Genomic DNA, 17,328 nt, shown 5'->3' with positions numbered 1-17,328 from the left:
ACTGCCCCTAAGAGTGACTGCAAAGTTGACTTTTGATGGTGTGTTTTAAGAGCTTAGATGTCTGGGTATCTATTCTGTCCTGAAGTTGTATAATTTTGTTGAATATGATTGTCCAGGGATCAAGTTCTTGACCCCCAGTATTTAATTACTCAGTTGTCCTCATCATGAGGAGCTTGGCACCATCTGGGTCTGGAATCTCCTCGCCATTTGGCTGTTCTCATAGGCTGAACCCAAGCAACGCTCACCCTCCCCTTTCACCTGGCGCCCCACAGGATCTCTCTGCTTGCTTCTAACCCTTCCCTTCCCTTCCTCCCCATTGGCTGCTACCTCTTGGCCAGGTTCTTGTATCAAAGTATAACATTAACAAAGAGGCTTGGAGGAAGGGAGGAAGAGGAGGGGAAGGTGTGTGGTGGTGTGTGGTTGGTGGCTTCCCTTCATCCTGGGATGCCTTAGGCTGAGGTTGACGTCTGTTCGTGAAATTCTCAAAAGGAAGGGGTTGTGGGGGGAAAGTTCTCCCCTGTGGGTGAGGCTTCCCCTGAGGTTTTTTTTCCCCCATGTAATCTATTCCCTTGTCTGTCCAAACCTGGGTGGCTGAGGGCATATTGCTCTGTAGTGAGCCGGACGGGATCGCCATTACAAGATGGCGCCGACATCCTGTCTTGTTGGTTATAAACAACTCCATATTTGGCTATGGCTTTGAGAGCTGTGCGTCCCCGCTTCCCGCATGCGCGGTGGATGAGGATCCTTGAGCCTATCCCGATGCGGTCTGGTGTCAGCTGTTGGTGGCAGCCAATCACAGGGCGACCCGTGTGCCAATTCCCTATTTAAGCAGCTGCCTAAGAGCCCTTCACCCCCTTCCCTTCATGCTGTCTCTCCCCTTAGCTCCCTGCCCCTTCGCTCCCTGCCCCTTCGCTTCATGCTCTCCCTGCCCCTCCCTTACTGCCCCTTGTTTTCTTGCCCCCCTCTTGTTTCCTGCTCCCCATCAATCAAGGGCACTCCAGTAAAGTGTGTTCTGAGTAGAATCCTGATGTGGTGGTTGTTCTTTCTCGGTCGAGAGGTCCGCCACATTGCTCTATGGTGGTGTTGCATGCAGCATCTTGGTTAATCTTTATGGCATCCAATCACTGCATTGTCCCATGTTACATATGAAGGACCCACATCCTTGAGAGAGCCTCCCCAAAGCCCCAAGGGCCAAAAATAAGGCTTATGTGTGGAGTAGCCAAGATCTAGAACCAGAAGTCAGCAAGCCCCTGGTGGCACTGCCCTTGGCTGAGTCCCAAGCCATAGATGTCTCCACTTCCTGCAGGGAAGTGGGAGGCACAGAATTTAACACAGTGGGGCTGGAACTCAGACCTAGCACACGCTATTGTCACTGGAGTCACCAGAATATTACCCAACATGCAAAGCTCATAGTGGTGCTCACTAAGTGGGTGCTTCTGAGCCTGGGTGGGGACGGGGACGTAATTGAAAGACTCATTCCCATGTACCACACACCATCCAGGCCTCAATGAAGACAAAGAGGAGGATTGTGGGGAGCTCAGCACATGAGAGCAGGGTCACGGGAAGGATCATGGGGTCCTGAACATGGAGGGGTCAGGAGGACGACCATGAAGTGAAAGCCCTGAGCAAACATGGCTAGGAGGAGGGAGAGGAGCCTGGGGGTTCAGTTCTGTGGACACACGGCCTGTTGTTGCCGGGTGGAGTCTGGCAAGCCATGTTTCATATCACAAGGCCTCTGAGGTGGGCTTGTGGGCAGTCTGCTTATCTTTCAGGAAGTTGCTTCTGAATTGAAAGGAGGAACCAGAGTAGAGTAGCTTCTCTCTGGAACAGCTTAGCTGATGTCAGCGAGCCTTGGCAACCAAACCAGCACTTGAAGAGAAGCAGACCCCCACCTCTCTAAGTCATTCATTCACAATAATCAGGCCCCTTTGTCGAATCAGCAAGACCCTGGTGGCATCCGCTGTATGTGTGGATGTGCCCTTGGCTGAGCCCCAAGCCATAGATGTCTCAACTTGCTTTAGGGAAGTGGAGAGCACGGAAATCAGCCTCCTGGGCTCTGTCCCCTTGCTGATCCTTTGCTCTCTGTGTGGAAGGCTGTGCCAGAAGGAGACTTCTGTTACTGCACAGGGCACAGCTGCCAACATGGTCGCTTTGCAATGCGAGAGGAGCATTTGTATATACGACATCTTCACGGTGAAGGGTGTTGACCAGGCTTGAGGATCTCAGGATGTCAGCTGTGCCCAGCCTGTTCCCCAGGACCCCACACCTGTTTTCTTTTGCCTTTCCTGGTCACTGCTGGCTGGTGGGGCTAAGTGAAAAGGACTCAGCTACAGCCATCCAGGCCCACAGATGCTGCCTGGGGTCAAGCTCTTCTAGACTTAGACTTTACGTTATTGCCCAGATCTGCAGAGGGTTGGTGGCCTCCAGATGCTGAGGAGCAGACCTGATGCAGAGAGAGCATTAAATGATGGCAGACATCACTGTGAAAAATGGGATATTTGGGTATTTTATAGGGAAGAGCAAAAAGCAAGTTTACAGAAGCAAAAGCGTGGTTATCAATCGACCGGAATGAGGCGGGGGCATGAATGGTTTCCCCTCTCAGCATGGGTGTCAGCAAGAAGCAAGTTTACAGAAGCAAAAGCGTGGTTATCGGAATGCGGCGGGGGGGGGGGGGGGCATGAAAGGTTTCCTCTCTCAGCATGGATGCCTGGCAACAATCATCCTGTTCCTATCTTATAGCTAACCTGCTTTGTTGACATCCTATCTTATTGACATCTTGCCTTGCAGTCTTCCTATCTCTATCTCCTGCTCTCTCAGGCACATGGGATGTTCTTACGGGAGCAGGCTGGCTGCTGATCCGGAGAGTTTTTTTTTTTTAAAGCAAACAGGACGTTCCCCCGGGAGCATGCTAGCTGCGGGTTTTGAGGAGGGGGTCTGTAGTGTCTTTCAGAAATGTCTTCCTATAGTCTAGGTCCTTTGAATATTTGGTTGACCTGGACCAGCAGGCTCATCTTCAATGATAGGTCCCTAAGGGGAAGGATGGTGATGAGAAAAATAATGAAACCAGGAAAGTAGGGTATAAGCTGATGGCTTATGCCAAAGCAAATTTGTTATGAAGTAATATGTATTATAGACAGTTTGCAGCAGGGGTGGGGCAGAGTCTGTAGAAAGCTATCATACAATGGGATGGAGCTAATCAAGCAATATTACGCAGAAGAAACACAGTATAGCCCAAGGATGTCATAGGTCAAGCATACAGAGGCCTGGAGACTAATAATTCCAATTTCTTCAGGGGAGAAGCCAGGGTCCCAGGAACCAAAACCTTAAGTCCTTTGAGGCCCTGGGCCCAGGCCCAGACTAGGCCTTGTCATGCACACACCTGAGCAAGGACACAGAACTAACATCCTTCCTGTCCTTTCTTCAGGGCCTCTAAGAAAGCCTTGGATCAGCCTGGCTCCCAGTGGCACTGTTTGGGTAGGGTTAGGAGGTGTGACTGGTTGGAGGAGTATGAAAGTGTGGGCAGGCTCTGAGGTCTCAAAAGCCACATGATTTTCCCTGCCTACAGTTTGAGACATGAGCTCTCCGCTCACTGCTCCTGTCTTATGTCTGCAGCCTGCTGTCCCCACCAGCAGGATCCTAACCCTTTGCACACTCTATTCTGTAAGCTGCCTCAGCCATGCTGTTTTATCACAGCAACTGAAGGGTAACTAGCACAACAAGATTTCATGTGCATCAGTGTCTCCAGCTGAAGTCTGTGATCCTCCCATAGTGGTATAGTTTACACTCAGGAGACCATTTATAAAGGAAAATATGCTTAATATGGGTATGACAGTTTCCACTTATTTCAAAAGGGGCAAATTTAATTAAAAACAAACAAACAAATATTAAGTTGGGAGAGAAGTGTAGAAATTGGCGGGAAAGGCTCCTTTCCAAAATCAAGGAAACAGGAGTGAGCAGGCACCTGCGGGAGTATTTGCTAATTAGACTCATTCTAAGGGGATTCCTGGCTCACCAGCTAACTGAGGATGAGGTATTTCAGGGCTTGTGGATCTGGGGGTAAAGCTCCTAGCAACTTTGAGAAAGACAGATTCTGATTAGGGTGGTCTGGATTGGGGCCCTGAACTGCATTTTCTAAGGAGCTTCTGGGTTGATTGACAGCCAGTCTGCTAGTCTGCAAATAGGGCAAACAGCTTTCTCAAGTTTTCAATGCAGGTTTGAATGGACATTTTTAGTTCTAGGTTTCAGAGTTTTGCATCCAGGCCACACTTTGAAAGAGAAGGCTGGCTTGTGCACTGTTTATGTTGAGTTTCACAACTGCTCACACTGGAGTCTATGGACCAATCCTCTTGACATGATTTGTTTTCTGTAATTAGTGATCCTGAGAGCTGGGATCTAGTACAGTGGCAAAGCACTTGCCTAGTATATGTGAGGCCCTGAGCTTCATCCCCAACCATAATAGTAAGATAAATAAACAGAATTTTTAAATAAAAAAAAGAAATTGGAGGGAAGGACATAGGTGGCTGAATTAGATTAAAACACAGATGTATGTGTGAACTACTCAGATAATGATAATAATGAAAGACGAGAAGTGGGCCTGCTCAGAAGCATCAAGAAGACAAGCCCAGGGAAGAACTTCCCAGAGTGGCTCACTAGGTAGTGTTTTGGGTCTGAGAGGATCTAGGAACCAATGACAAGGGACACACACACTATATCTGGTCATTCCATTTCTCAGAAGAGGGTGCTGTCACATAGGGGCAACATATGCTCTCTTACTCAGCTAGCAGGGGCAGCAGGACTCTATGAGCAGGAAGAAGATGCATCTCGTCTCCCTGGAAAATATGTGCTGCTTGAACCTAGGTCCTTTTTATGTGAGACTTTAGACCAGAGCCAGAAGGCACAGGAAGTTTCTTGCTGACAGAAAATGCATGATGTTTACTTCCTTACTCTGAGGAGGATGCCCACAAAGGAAAGAGTTTCACTTCTGACCACATGCTGGCCAGTCAGGGTCCTTAGCAGGAGACTGAACACTGCTTCCACCTGAGACAGGTTTGCTCCCATGGGACATGTGACATCACTTAGGGACACTCTTGGAGAGAGTGCTCTTAGCATCTAGAGGGTAGAGGCCAGGGATATTGTAAACATCCTTCCATGTACACAGCAGTCCATAAAATCCAAGTATTCCAGTCCAAAGTGTCAACAGTACTAACTAGTGCAGCAAAACCCTGGTTTAGAGAAACCTGTATATATAACTTAGAATTTCTGAAAAAGATTGTTCCAACTGAGGCTTAAGGAGGCAGGTGAGGAAGAAATTCCTTCCTGGTTGCAAGAGAAACCTTAGGTGACCAGTGTATGAAGAGGGAGAAGTTTATGGAATTGGAACAGCCTGCTGAAGTGTGAGAGGATGGGATCACTTACTTCAAAGGAAGCAAAAGAGCTGAAGATGAGGAGCATCAGGAGGGTCTCTGAAGATATCCCATGAGGTCTCACTTCTTTAGGGGCAATTTCAAGACAGGGTTTCTCTGTGTAGCTCTGGCTGTCCTGGAACTCACTCTGTAGATCAGGCTGGCCTCAAACATAGAGCTCTTCCTTCTTCTGCCTCTTGAGTGCTGGGACTATTAGCATTCACCATCACCTCCTGGCTGAGGTCTAAGGCCTCACCTCTTAAATTGAATGCAGCCATGGATGGGCTTTGGAGGATGTTGAAGATCCAAACTAAAGCTGCTGAATCAAAATACTATCACATACAAGGCTGATTCTTGGGAGGGTTTTGTAGCATGTAATTATTATCATTGTGCCAAGCTTAAAAACAAACGAAAACAACACATATTATTTTTTTTACCACATTTCTAGGGGATGCAACTAAGTGTTGGCTGACTTCAGCGGTGGACAGGTCCACCAGTCCCTAGGTAACACACTAAAGAGTTTCCCAACAGTCATTGTTCTGGGTAATTGCCAAGCATGAAAACATGTAGAGAATAAAGAATCTTTCTAAATCTAGTCAGAAGATTTCAACAGAGCTCAAACACACCCTGCTTTCCCCTTCAGAGACCAGTGAGAAACTCAGGCTGCCTACAAGCCTGCCAGCACTCATGAGATCATCTCTGGGATTTCTTTTTCCTTCTTGTAGCGTCCTGACCACAACAGTATCTTCCTCTCCAAGTTTGTGTGTTTGTGAAGTGGCACTCTGTATCTGTAAGATTCTGTGGGGAAAACCAGGTAAGAATCTTGTGTGAGATTTTAATATTCAAATCAAGCAACAGATAAAAATGCTGTTTGTGTCCTGTAGTCATTCAGTTAATGGAAACACCCAAACAAAGGCTTCAAGCTCATCTGGAGCTTCATGTGACGTGAGTAGGATTGCACAGAATGCCTGTTTTCAAGTGACATTCCACAATGCCATGAGGACTAAGGTAAAATAGGCCTAGCCACCATAAAGTGGAAAGACTACCACGAGAAATGTTAGGATGGAGAGGATTCACTGATAATGGACAAAAGAGTGCCTATCTCCAGTAGAGTAAGAAAAAGTTTGTATGGTTAGATTACATTGACACTGAACATCAAGCTGAGGAAGTCACTGGATTTGGGATAAGCATTTTATTCTTGTTTACATATAAGCCTGGCTGGCCTGGAATTCACTATATAGATAAACCAAGATGGCCTGGAGCTCACAGAGACCTACTTGCCTCTGTCTCCCAAGGGCAGGTACTAAAGACCATAACTGCACCACCATAGCTGGCGCTGGGAGATGCACTTTGAAACAAGGATGGCATTGCTCATCTCAGTCTTCACACTGGATAGAAGAAAGGAAAGGGAAAAGTGTAGGTCAGGCAAAAAGCCCAAGCAGGAGCTCGAATAAAAAGCAGAGGGCTAGGCCTTGAACCGGAGTCATGGCAGCATTAAAGTCACTCTAAAGACAACAAAGAATTAGGAGACTGATTTTACATGAGTCATTTTTGTTTTTAATTTATAGATACCATCACAGGCACGTTAGACTGCGCAGACAGGCCTGTTCTTCAGGCCATTTTTCTTAACAGTGATTGCTTTAAACATCTCATACGACTTCTACAGAATTGCAAGGTACTTTATTATAAACATTTTATATTTATGAACATTTGTTTGCCTATTTACTTATTTGTGTGTGGGGATGTGTGCCACAGCATGAATGTGGAGGTCAGAGGACAACTTGTGGGAGTTGGTTCTGTTTTAGCATGTAGGAGTTAGGGATTAAACTCAGGTTGTCAGGCTTGGCAGCAGTGCCTCATCCTCCTGAGCCATCTTGTTGGCATTGTTTATGACTTTTTAAAATGTTATTGTTTTAGTTGGGCATGCCTTTGATCTCAGTGCTTAGGAGACAGAGGCAGGTGGATCTCTGGGAGTTTGAGGCCAGACTTGTCTATGTAGTGAGTTCTAGGACAGCCAGGGCTACATAATGAGACCCTGTCTCAATAAATCAAAAAATAAAAACACTAACAACGGTTTGTTTTGATTCAGATTTGAGCATACCATTGCAAAAAATTTTATTGTCAATTTGTGTTTGCATTTCATTATATTGCCAAGTTTTATCTTTTTTTGCCAGATAAACTGATTTAATTATAATTATAAAACTAGACTATATTAGCATATGTACATATATACTCACCCCATCTTAGAGGTGAGAAAAGCGAGGCACAAAGATTTATACCTTGTCCAGGATCACAGACCCAGTGAGAGACAGAAGTCGGACTCCAGCCGACTATTTATATTTATATTTAGGACCAATTAAAGTCATGGACTACTGAGTTCTTGATTCACTATTTCTCTAGAACATACCAGGGACAACGTGTCTAGAGGTCAGCCAGAGTTACTAGCAACACCCTAAGGGAAAACATACTGGTAGGAACTTCTCCCCAAACCATAGCTCACATGTGAAGTGTGAAGAGAATCAACAGAACGCTGTAATGTAGAACACAGCCATGTAGGTGTGTCCCCAGAATTGTGCAATGGATCTTAGGATCTGGGGGGGGAATTGGTGCAAGACCCCCTTGGATAGTAGTCTATGCTGCTTAAGCCCTCATAACGTGACTTAGTGTGTGATCAGACTCTACACATATTCACACACGCTTTGATTCAGTCAGTCTAAGGCAGCATCTCCAGAAAGTGGCACTCGATGGTACTGTGGTCTTTAGAACATACATTAATTTTCCCTAGCAATTCTACATCTTCGTGTCTATCCTGAAAAAAAAAATCGGAGACTACCAAAGATTTGACTTGAACCTTTACGATGATGAAGCTGGTTTGTCTTGCCCTTTGACCTAAGCAGTGAACAGTAGATGCTTCAGAACATAAGCAGCAGCCTTCTTCTGCTGTAGATACCACATTTTCAAACAGTATTTAATGACAGAAACCCCATCTCAACATCAAAGTGTTCAAAAGTCTCTATAGATGTAGCGATATTTCATTTGTATTTTAATAAATAAAACTTGCCTGAAGTTCAGAGAGTAAAACAGTCGTACTGACTAGCCTCACAGCAGGCAGTGGCCACACACACATTTAATCCCAGTAGCTGCACTAGTTTGCCATAGAAGCCAAGCGATAGTGGTGCACACCTTTAATCACAGCACTAGAGAGGAATTTAAGACAGGAGGAGACAACTCTCATACATAGTCTCATTCTGAGATTCCTGAGGGCAGGATCGCCATTTCAGACTGAGGTAGAGATAAAAGCCATTGACTGGCTGTTTTGCTTTTCATTTCTTTTTTTTTTTTATTATCAAAGATTTATTTATTTATTTATACAGTATCTTACCTGTAGGCCAGAAGAGGGCACTAGATCTCATTACAGATGGTTGTGAGCCACCATGTGGTTGCTGGGAACTGGACTCAGGCCCTCTGGAAGAGCAGTCAGTGCTCTTAACCACTGAGCCATCTCTCCAGCCCCCCTGTTTTGCTTTTCTGACCTTCAGGTTGTACCCCAGTTTCTGTTTCTGGGTTCTTTATTAATTGTGCTACGTATAGAAGGTATGAGTAGGACTGGGGAGGTAACTTGGGTTAAGAGTACCTGCTGTCTAAGAATGAGGATCTGAGCTCAGAACTCCAAAACCCACATAAAAAGCCATGGTGGTTACAGGCACCTGTATCCCAACACTGTAGGTGCAGATGGGGAAAGCTGGTCACAGTGGCTTGCTGGTTGCCAGCCTAGCTCCAGATTCAGTGAGAGATCTTGTTTCAAGGGAATGATGTAGAGTTTGGAAGAGCAGGATACCCCTTCCTCTGGCTTCCATCTTCATGTACAGGCATGCACTCAAATGCGTAAAAACAAAAGGCATTTAAAGAAGCTTAACAGAGGTAACCATGCCTGTTACCAGGATACATCTCTGAGAACAACGCAAGGTCTTTGGATGGCAAGAAGGAACCACTCTTGCATTCTGTCCTATATGCTCCATCTTGTAATTTTATTTTCAAAGGTGGCCAAGAAGCATCCTGCAGTCTGCAAGTGGTTTAACACTATTGTAGGCATTTCCTTACTGTTTGCTGCCACCAAGGTCTGGCTGAAGGGAGTGTTCTGCTTCCTTCACAGTCCTGTACTGGGAAGGTGCTCTGTCAGACTGAGCAACTTAAAGAAGCACAGGGCTTTGTGATTTCCTGTATGATTTATGTTTCCTTCTAAACTGTGGGTTTTGACGGCTCTTATTTGCCACTGATGAGCAAAGATGTCTGGTGATGCTAAGCTTGGATAAAATGGATGTTGTTCACTATATCTGGCTGGGTTTGGTTGTCCAAGGCTTCATGTGGTGCTGTGAGCATGTCCCAAGAGCTGGAATGTGTTCCCTTGTGTGAAGGTCCATCCCTGTCTCAGTCCTCAGTGTGTAGCAGAGAGGGACAGCGGGTAGAAGGGCATCGGTGCTGGTCTCTCAGAAGAGGGGCTGATGTGGGAATCACACAGGCAGGTTATCTTTGTGCTGCAGTTACACCCAGACCTCAGTTAAGGCCAGCCTCACCTTCCAGCGCACCGTCAAGGCCGGCAGGAACATGAGGCACAAGCTCTTAGCTATTTTGTGGCTGAAGTGTCGCAGTCTGTTTCTAGACTTGCAGATAAGCAGATGGGCAGCCATGTCATCTGTGGAACCCTTGTGCAGGTCCTGTTCTTGGTGTGGGGGCACGTGCAGAGAGAGTGAATGTCTGTCGAGGGCACTGTGTGTGGTGCGTGTGTGTGCGTGTGTGTGCACGCGTGCATGTGTGTGTTGCGTGTGTCTGTGTGTGTGCATGCGTGTGCGCGCGTGCAAGCATGTGTGCGTGCGTATGTGTGCATGCGTGTATGTGCATGCATGTGTGCGTGTGTGTGTGAAGAGCATGTGGACATCTGTATGTCCCCTGAGCATCTACCCTGCTCATCTCTATCACTTGACAATACTACCATCAGTACACACACAGAGAGGATTTTTTGGATCCTGGCCTTGACCTTGGACTCTCACATTGCTGCTGACTTCTCTGTTTGGGAGGGGCTGCTATGGTAGGCTTTGGCCCCTGCTCCCTCCTGCTTCCTCCCCTGGCTGGGTTTCCTGGGTTCCTCACACAGGAAGTGTTCATTTGTGATCTGAGGGATGTTGCTGATGTTTCTCTTTCCCTTGGGACTCCAGGTGAACAGCCTGCAGACCGTCTGCATCAATGTTTACAAGATCTTCCTGCGGCAGGCCTACAGGTGAGTCATGGGTCTGTGCCACCACTAGAGGGAGCCACAGACCAGAAATGCCAGCCATGCTGTCTGTTGGGGCTTTCAAACTTAAGTTAGAGCTGGCTAGTTGTTCCCGGATTGGGTGGTATACTAACGTGGGGTCAGGAAAAAGCAGCGTTCAGCCGAGTCTCTACACAGCTCTGTATCTGTCAGATGAGAACCTCTTCTGGTCTCCCTGTACCGGAAGCCTATGTGACCTTAGGTGCTGATCAGAGCCTGTGACTGACAGGCTTGAAACAGGAGGGGAAGCTGTGGTAAAGAGCCCCTCAAGAAAGCACCCCAGAAGGCATAGGATGGGAAAGAGAAGCAGAGGGATCCAGAGCTCCAGAAACCAGAGAATCAGATCTATTGCTGAGTGTCCCCAGTCTTGCATCCAGAAGGCATGACAAGGACATAGCCTAAAGCAGCCATGGCTTGTTCTTCTGCAATAGTCTTGTCCTTGGTTGGTCCTGAGACCTGGGACTGATGGCCGATCAGTGGGATCCATTCCCAGGTTTCAAGTAGTGAAATGTCCTCACCTAAGTCAGGTTTGTTAGGCCAGACCACATGGCATCCTCTACCTGACCATAGCTTTCTTCTGAAGTCTCCAGTACAGGTGGGGTTGGTTTCCTGTGACTCATGAAAGGAGGGCTGCTGCATGGGTTGTAGCAGAGGCCAGAGTTCTGCCTGAAGTTAACAGATGGCCACACCAATCACAGGCCAGATTTATGCCACTGTGGGTCTGGCCTCCTCCTAAGTAACCTCCTGGGTCATTGGAGCTGAGTGTAGGAAAAAGCTTGTGCTGTGGAACACTGAGCACAATTTCAAAGTCAAGCAATTTGCCCTTGCTGTGATGTGAGGTGACATGCATGAGGCACCTGGGATGAGACTAGTTATATGACGGTATACCTGTATGAAGACATGTGCACACACACATGCTGAGTGTTCACATGTAGTTCATTTGTACATGGTTCTGTGCATGTGGTGCACATAAATGTGTGTGTGTAGTTCACATGTATGCACAGACAAGAGCTCATTCATGTGTACACGCATGTACATACTCACCAAGGGCCCTTCCCTGCCATTGTGGCTCCTTCCCAGGTTCCATGCATGCGTGCTTCAGCTTCCCTTTGACCAGCATGTTAGGAAGAACCCCGCATTCTTTCTGGGCATCATCGCCAGCTCAGCATCCTGCTGCTACTCTGTCCTGAAGGTCAAGAATGCAGGTGCGTGGATAGACCAGGGCCAGCATTCTTGTGCAGGGGCTGGATATCCTGCCCTCACTCTGGCGCTAGTGTTGCTGACCATCGTTCCTGGGTCTAGCAGGTCAGAAGGGTGTGGAGAGCCTGTCGGAGGGTGTGAGGGTCTGTGGCCCATGGTTCTTGACCCTCCGTCTGCTCCCCCAGGAGCAACACTAGCGGCCAAGGGAGCCTCTGGCTTATTTCCTCTTGAAGCTGCACGTTGGCTTTGATGCCAAGCCTTCCTGATCAAGCTGGCTGGTCATTCTGCTGTCTACAGGTGTCTCCTGGGACCTCTCACGGCTGGTAAGTGAGCTCCTCCAAATGACCCTCAAATCTACCCTTGAACACCGAGTGCCTAGTTGAATCCAAAGGCAGACTGTAGATGCCAAGCCCGTTTCCATTTGCCAGGGGAGGAGCCTGCTGGGGCAGCCCTGGGCGGGGGGAGAGAGTGAAGCTGGGCTTCTAGACCACATCTTCCTACTTCTGCCTGCCTGCTCCCTCTGTTCTGACTCTACCTCTTACCCCCCTAGAGGCCCATGGGATGACATGTTTCACTCTCAGGAACCTTCTGTTCCCTACCTGGTCCCCTCACCCCCTCCTCTGCTCTGCTGCTTTCTAGATGCAGGGAGGGATGCTGAAGTTTCTGTGGTGCATCTGTTTCCATACTGCCACTCTTGCAGTCCTTGTGTGCCCAGTGTAGCGGTGGTGCTGTGTTCCTGGGTGGGACACGTAGCCAGGACTTGACCCAGGTAGGCTAAGGGACTACCTCACCTCTTTGGAATGAAATTCAAACACATCCTCTGTTGCAGCCCAGAAACCACTGTGCCGGAAGCTCCCTGCAGTGACAATGGCTATCCTCAAGGCTGCAGCTGACCCAGCCCTAAGCACAGACTTTGAGACCATTTTGGACTAAGCCTGCTTCCTTCAGCTGGATGAACATGGGCACTTTAGACTCTCCTCTTATGGATTCACGTCACAAGAGGGACTGGCCTGTTGTGTAGGAGGAAAGTGTCACTTGTTGGTTCCGGGCCGCTTAGCCCCTAAATAATCACACAGAAATTGTATTAATTAAATTGCTGTTTGGTCCATTAGCTCTAGCTTCTTATTGGCTAACTCTTACATATTAATTTAACCCATTTCTATTAATTTGTGTATGGCCATGTGGCTGTGGATTACCAGCTAAAGTTCCAGCATCTGTCTCTAGCAGGGTTACATAAAGCTCTCTCTCTCACTCTGCCTTTCTTTCTCCCAGCATTCAGTTTAGTTTTCCCCACCTACCTCTATTCCCTGCACAGGCCCAAGACAGTTTTTTATTAACCAATGGTGTTCGCAGCACACAGAGGGGAGTCCCACATCACTGTTGTGAGGCTAGGTTGCCCTCCCAAAGATCTGTGTCATGATGGTAGTATGGGAGTTTGTTCTTGTTTCTCTGGTGGACTTGATTTCCTTCCTGATGCCCTCCAGGAAGCAGATCCCACCCTTTTAAGTGGCAGGGATCCCCTAGCTACCAACACCAAAAGGAGGTAGAAGGTGCATGGGTGCGCTGGGACGATGTGGACAGATGTGAGGTGCTGGACCTGATGTCTTTTTATATCTAATCATGGAGCCTTTCCCAATGGGGTCAGAGTGTCTCAGAGAGGAAGACATGACTTTGAGCCTTTAACCTAAATTGCAGCCTAAATATATTCCAAATTCAAGTGACTGCATGTATAGTTACTTTTCTATTGCTGTGATAAAACACCATGACCAAGGCAACTTATATAAGCAGGGGTTTTGTTGTTGCTGTTGTTTATAATTGGAGCAGTAGTTACATATTGATCCAAAGCATAAGGCAAAGAGAACTAACTGGGAGATGGTAGGGGTCTTTTATTTTTATTTTATTGTATGTTTTTCAAGTCATAGGTGCTGATCTAGACCTTAAAGGCCCAATTATCTTTTTGCAATCTATATTTGCATTTTTAAAAGCTAGAGATTCAAGAAGTATTCGTCTAGCTTCTGAGTCTGTTACCCCTATGTCTAGAGCCTTAATTAATCTTTGCAAAAAGTCAATAAAGTGTTCTCTCTGTCCCCGCCTAATCCTGGTACATGATTCAACCCTTTTCTCTGGATCTTGTATTCTATTTCAAGCATTTAAGGCTGCCTTGTGACATAATGACAATACTTCTTTGTCATAAAGAGCTTGGACCTGTGGGTCAGCATATGCTCCTACACCAAGAATTTGATCTTGGGAAACCTCCACACCTTTTTCTCTTCCTTGCTGTTCCATATATTTGCATTCTTCTCTGAAATAAATTCCAAACATCAAGGACGGTCCATCATCTAAAACTGCAGACACTAACTGATGGAAATCATGGGGGGTAGCTCTGACATTAGAAGCCCAAGTCCTTATCATTTCCTTAACAAATACATAATTAACAATAGCTTGCTTAATTTCTTTTAGATCATTCATTCCTATTGGCATCCATCTAGCTTCTTTGACTCCCATTGAGCCTTTAGAAGTTGATGCTTTGTCAGAATAAAGTACAGGGTATGTCGCTAAAACCCTGGGTAAGTCAGTTCTAATAGCTGGTGGTGGCATTGTATCCTGACTTGTGCCTCCTTACTTTGTTCACTAGCTCCAATAATTTCTTCAATCTTTTCAAATCTTTTCAAATCTTTTTATCATTGTCTCTCTTAAATCCTGAATCTCCTTACCTGCATAAGTTTCTAGTGATTTCACTAAGGTCCCCATTTGGTCCCCATTCTGCACCTGTGATTCCAAGGATTTAATTTTTTCCTTCAAAGATAACATGTCCTCCTTAAACTTTTCTTGTATATCATGTAGATTCCCATCTTGGAGGTACATTCTGTCTGTTACCTTATCAAAACTTTGTGATAATGTCTGAACATCAAATTCAACAGACTGAACCCTTTCAGGTAACCTCCTAGTACCCTTGGATATGGAGTCAATTTTGTCTATCATAGTATCCACTTGTTCAGATTACCTCTCATTTTCAATAATGTTAATCCTGTCAATTAGTTGTTCATTATTAGTCTGTAAAGATTGTATAATTCTTAGGAGTGCCATATTCTTCCTTAATGATAGAATATGGAAAAGAAAACTGAAACCTAGTAACCAGTAAATTAAGGTATCCCCATAGTCATATAAACCTCTCATGATATAATCTATTGTATTAGTAAACAAAGCAGTAAAATTTGCATTGGAAATGAAAACTGCCATATTACCTATTATCCAGCAGGTGGAGCTGTTGCCGAGTCGTGACTGGAACCACTGCAAAGGTGACGAAAAATAGGGTCCTGTTTCAGTGTCTGCCTTAGTAGCTGTTAAAAACTGGGAAATGCGAGTTGCTCAAAAAAGTAAATATAATTAAATCAATTGTATAGAAGGAACCAAAAACCCAGAATCCAGGGGCAGAGAAGAGCAATCTGGAAGCCGTGTATGCCTCCATGTGACAGAGTCGCCCTGAGGGGTTGCAGCTTTCAGCAACTGCTTGCATATTGGTTCGTGCCACTTAAGTGCTACGCTTGCAAGGGAGATTTAAAAACTACTCAGAAAAGAGCAAACCAGGCCGGCAGAGATGATAGGGTGTGGGGAGACTTGAAGCCAATCTGAGGTGTGTAAAGAGAAAATATAAAGAATTGCAGCAAGAAAAGCCACCACGTGATAGTTTATATTGAACTGCTGGCTCCACGCACAGGGCACAGGCCACGGCTGAGGAAGGGCTCTTGCCAAACTGAGATGGTGGCAGGCAGCCCAGTGGAGGGAAGGAAGGGTCCTAAAACCAAGTGTTCGGGTGCCAGATGAAGACGTAAGTCACAAACGATCCCACACCAGTTTGGAATTATGACTAAAAGAATGGTTATTTATTTAAAGGGGAAAACATATAGATCACTATCCCAGACAACAGCCCTCTGCACAATCAGGAAGGGCGCCTAGTCAGGGGAAGTGGAGCCGGAAGCCAGAGAATGAGCGGAGGGCAATTGCTGCTTTTTTAAAGAAAGAGAGACCACGCCCCCAATGGGCTGGTATCTCAGCAGCTATTGGCTGAAGGAGCGGAAGGAGCTCCCACAACACTTTTCTAGTGAGTTTAAAACCTAAGCCTGGAGACTATTTAATTTTACTTTTGTCTGAGCATTCCCATTCCTTTACACTTCAGTAATAAAGATATTAATATCATATATAATTTTCCTTCTAATATTGGCTTCCATTTTTGAAATTCCTATTGTGTGGTAGACATGTAAATAAACTACTGTAGGTTATATATCATTTAACCTGCAGAATTATTTGATAGGATAGTCCCATATTAGATAAATAAGCTTGTAGAAGTAGCAAAGAACTGGGGATATAATTCATTTATAGAGCACCTGCCTAAATATGCATGAGGCCCTAAGTTTGAGCTTTAGTACCACACATACACACTCTTAATGATACTAAGGATCTTTTAGAGATTTTTGCCAGGTTAGGTAGTACAAATTCAACTCAAGTACTCAAGAAGTTGAATAAAACCAAGATGCAAATCAAGGTCTCTGATTCCAAAGCCAAAATCTTTTTGGATGCTGAGTTAAGACACTAAAAGTAAAGTACCTAATGCCTTTGATTCATGTAAAAGAGAATAGTCATGGGCCAGTGGTACAGCTCATTTGGTAAAGGGATTTGTCACTCAAATGACAAGTGTTAGATCTGTGTTTGACCCATCTATCAGAGTTTGATCTGTGGAACTCATGTAAAGGTGTAAGGAGAGAATTTTTCTCTAAAGCTGTCCTTTGACAACTGTGCACTGTGGCATATGCCTACTCCCTTTTATGCCCACACATATATGCATCCACTACATTGATAACAAGTTTTTAAAAATCTTAAAGCACGTGACTGAAGAGATGGCTCAGAGGTTAAGAGCATTGTCTGCTCTTTCAGAGGTCCTGAGTTCAATGCCCAGCAATGACATGATGGCTCACAATCATCTTTAATGAGATTTACTGCCCTCTTCTGACATGCAGGGAGAGATACATGTGGGCAGAACACTGTACACATAATAAATGAAAATAAGTAAATCTTAAAAAGAAAAAAAAAACTTAAAGCATACCATGTGTGCCAGAGATTTCCCCAGTTTCCTTTAGAGACTACAAAGTAAAATATGAAGTATGTTCAGGTGAAGAATATTTTTTAACAAGATATGAGGTCAGATAAACTTAGGCAGTCAATGCTGTACACTGACTTCCTTTGTCAGGCTATATACTAGTCTCTTTGAGACTCTGAGAAGTATTTTTGGAAAGAGTTCCTTTTAATGTTAGCTAAGTAGGATTGTATAAACTTACTCAGCTAAACACATCATTATTTACTGAAGTATCTTTTCTCTAGCTCAGTAGCAGTTTACTTTTCGGAGTGTCATTCTTTCTTGTT

The 17,328-nt window shown here is 45.6% G+C and overlaps 1 pseudogene; it reads left to right on the top strand.

The window, feature by feature from the left end:
* The window catches only part of LOC121444076, a 56,914-nt pseudogene extending 44,071 nt beyond the window's left edge, over positions 1 to 12,843 (top strand).
* The last annotated feature ends 4,485 nt before the right edge of the window (positions 12,844 to 17,328 follow it).

Source organism: Microtus oregoni, unplaced genomic scaffold, assembly GCF_018167655.1.
Source record: "Microtus oregoni isolate MIOR12 unplaced genomic scaffold, Mior012 000117F_ref0000505, whole genome shotgun sequence".
Taxonomy (NCBI): domain Eukaryota; kingdom Metazoa; phylum Chordata; class Mammalia; order Rodentia; family Cricetidae; genus Microtus; species Microtus oregoni.
Note: the sequence above shows the minus strand (reverse complement) of the source record. Positions and strands in the feature narration are given on the sequence as shown.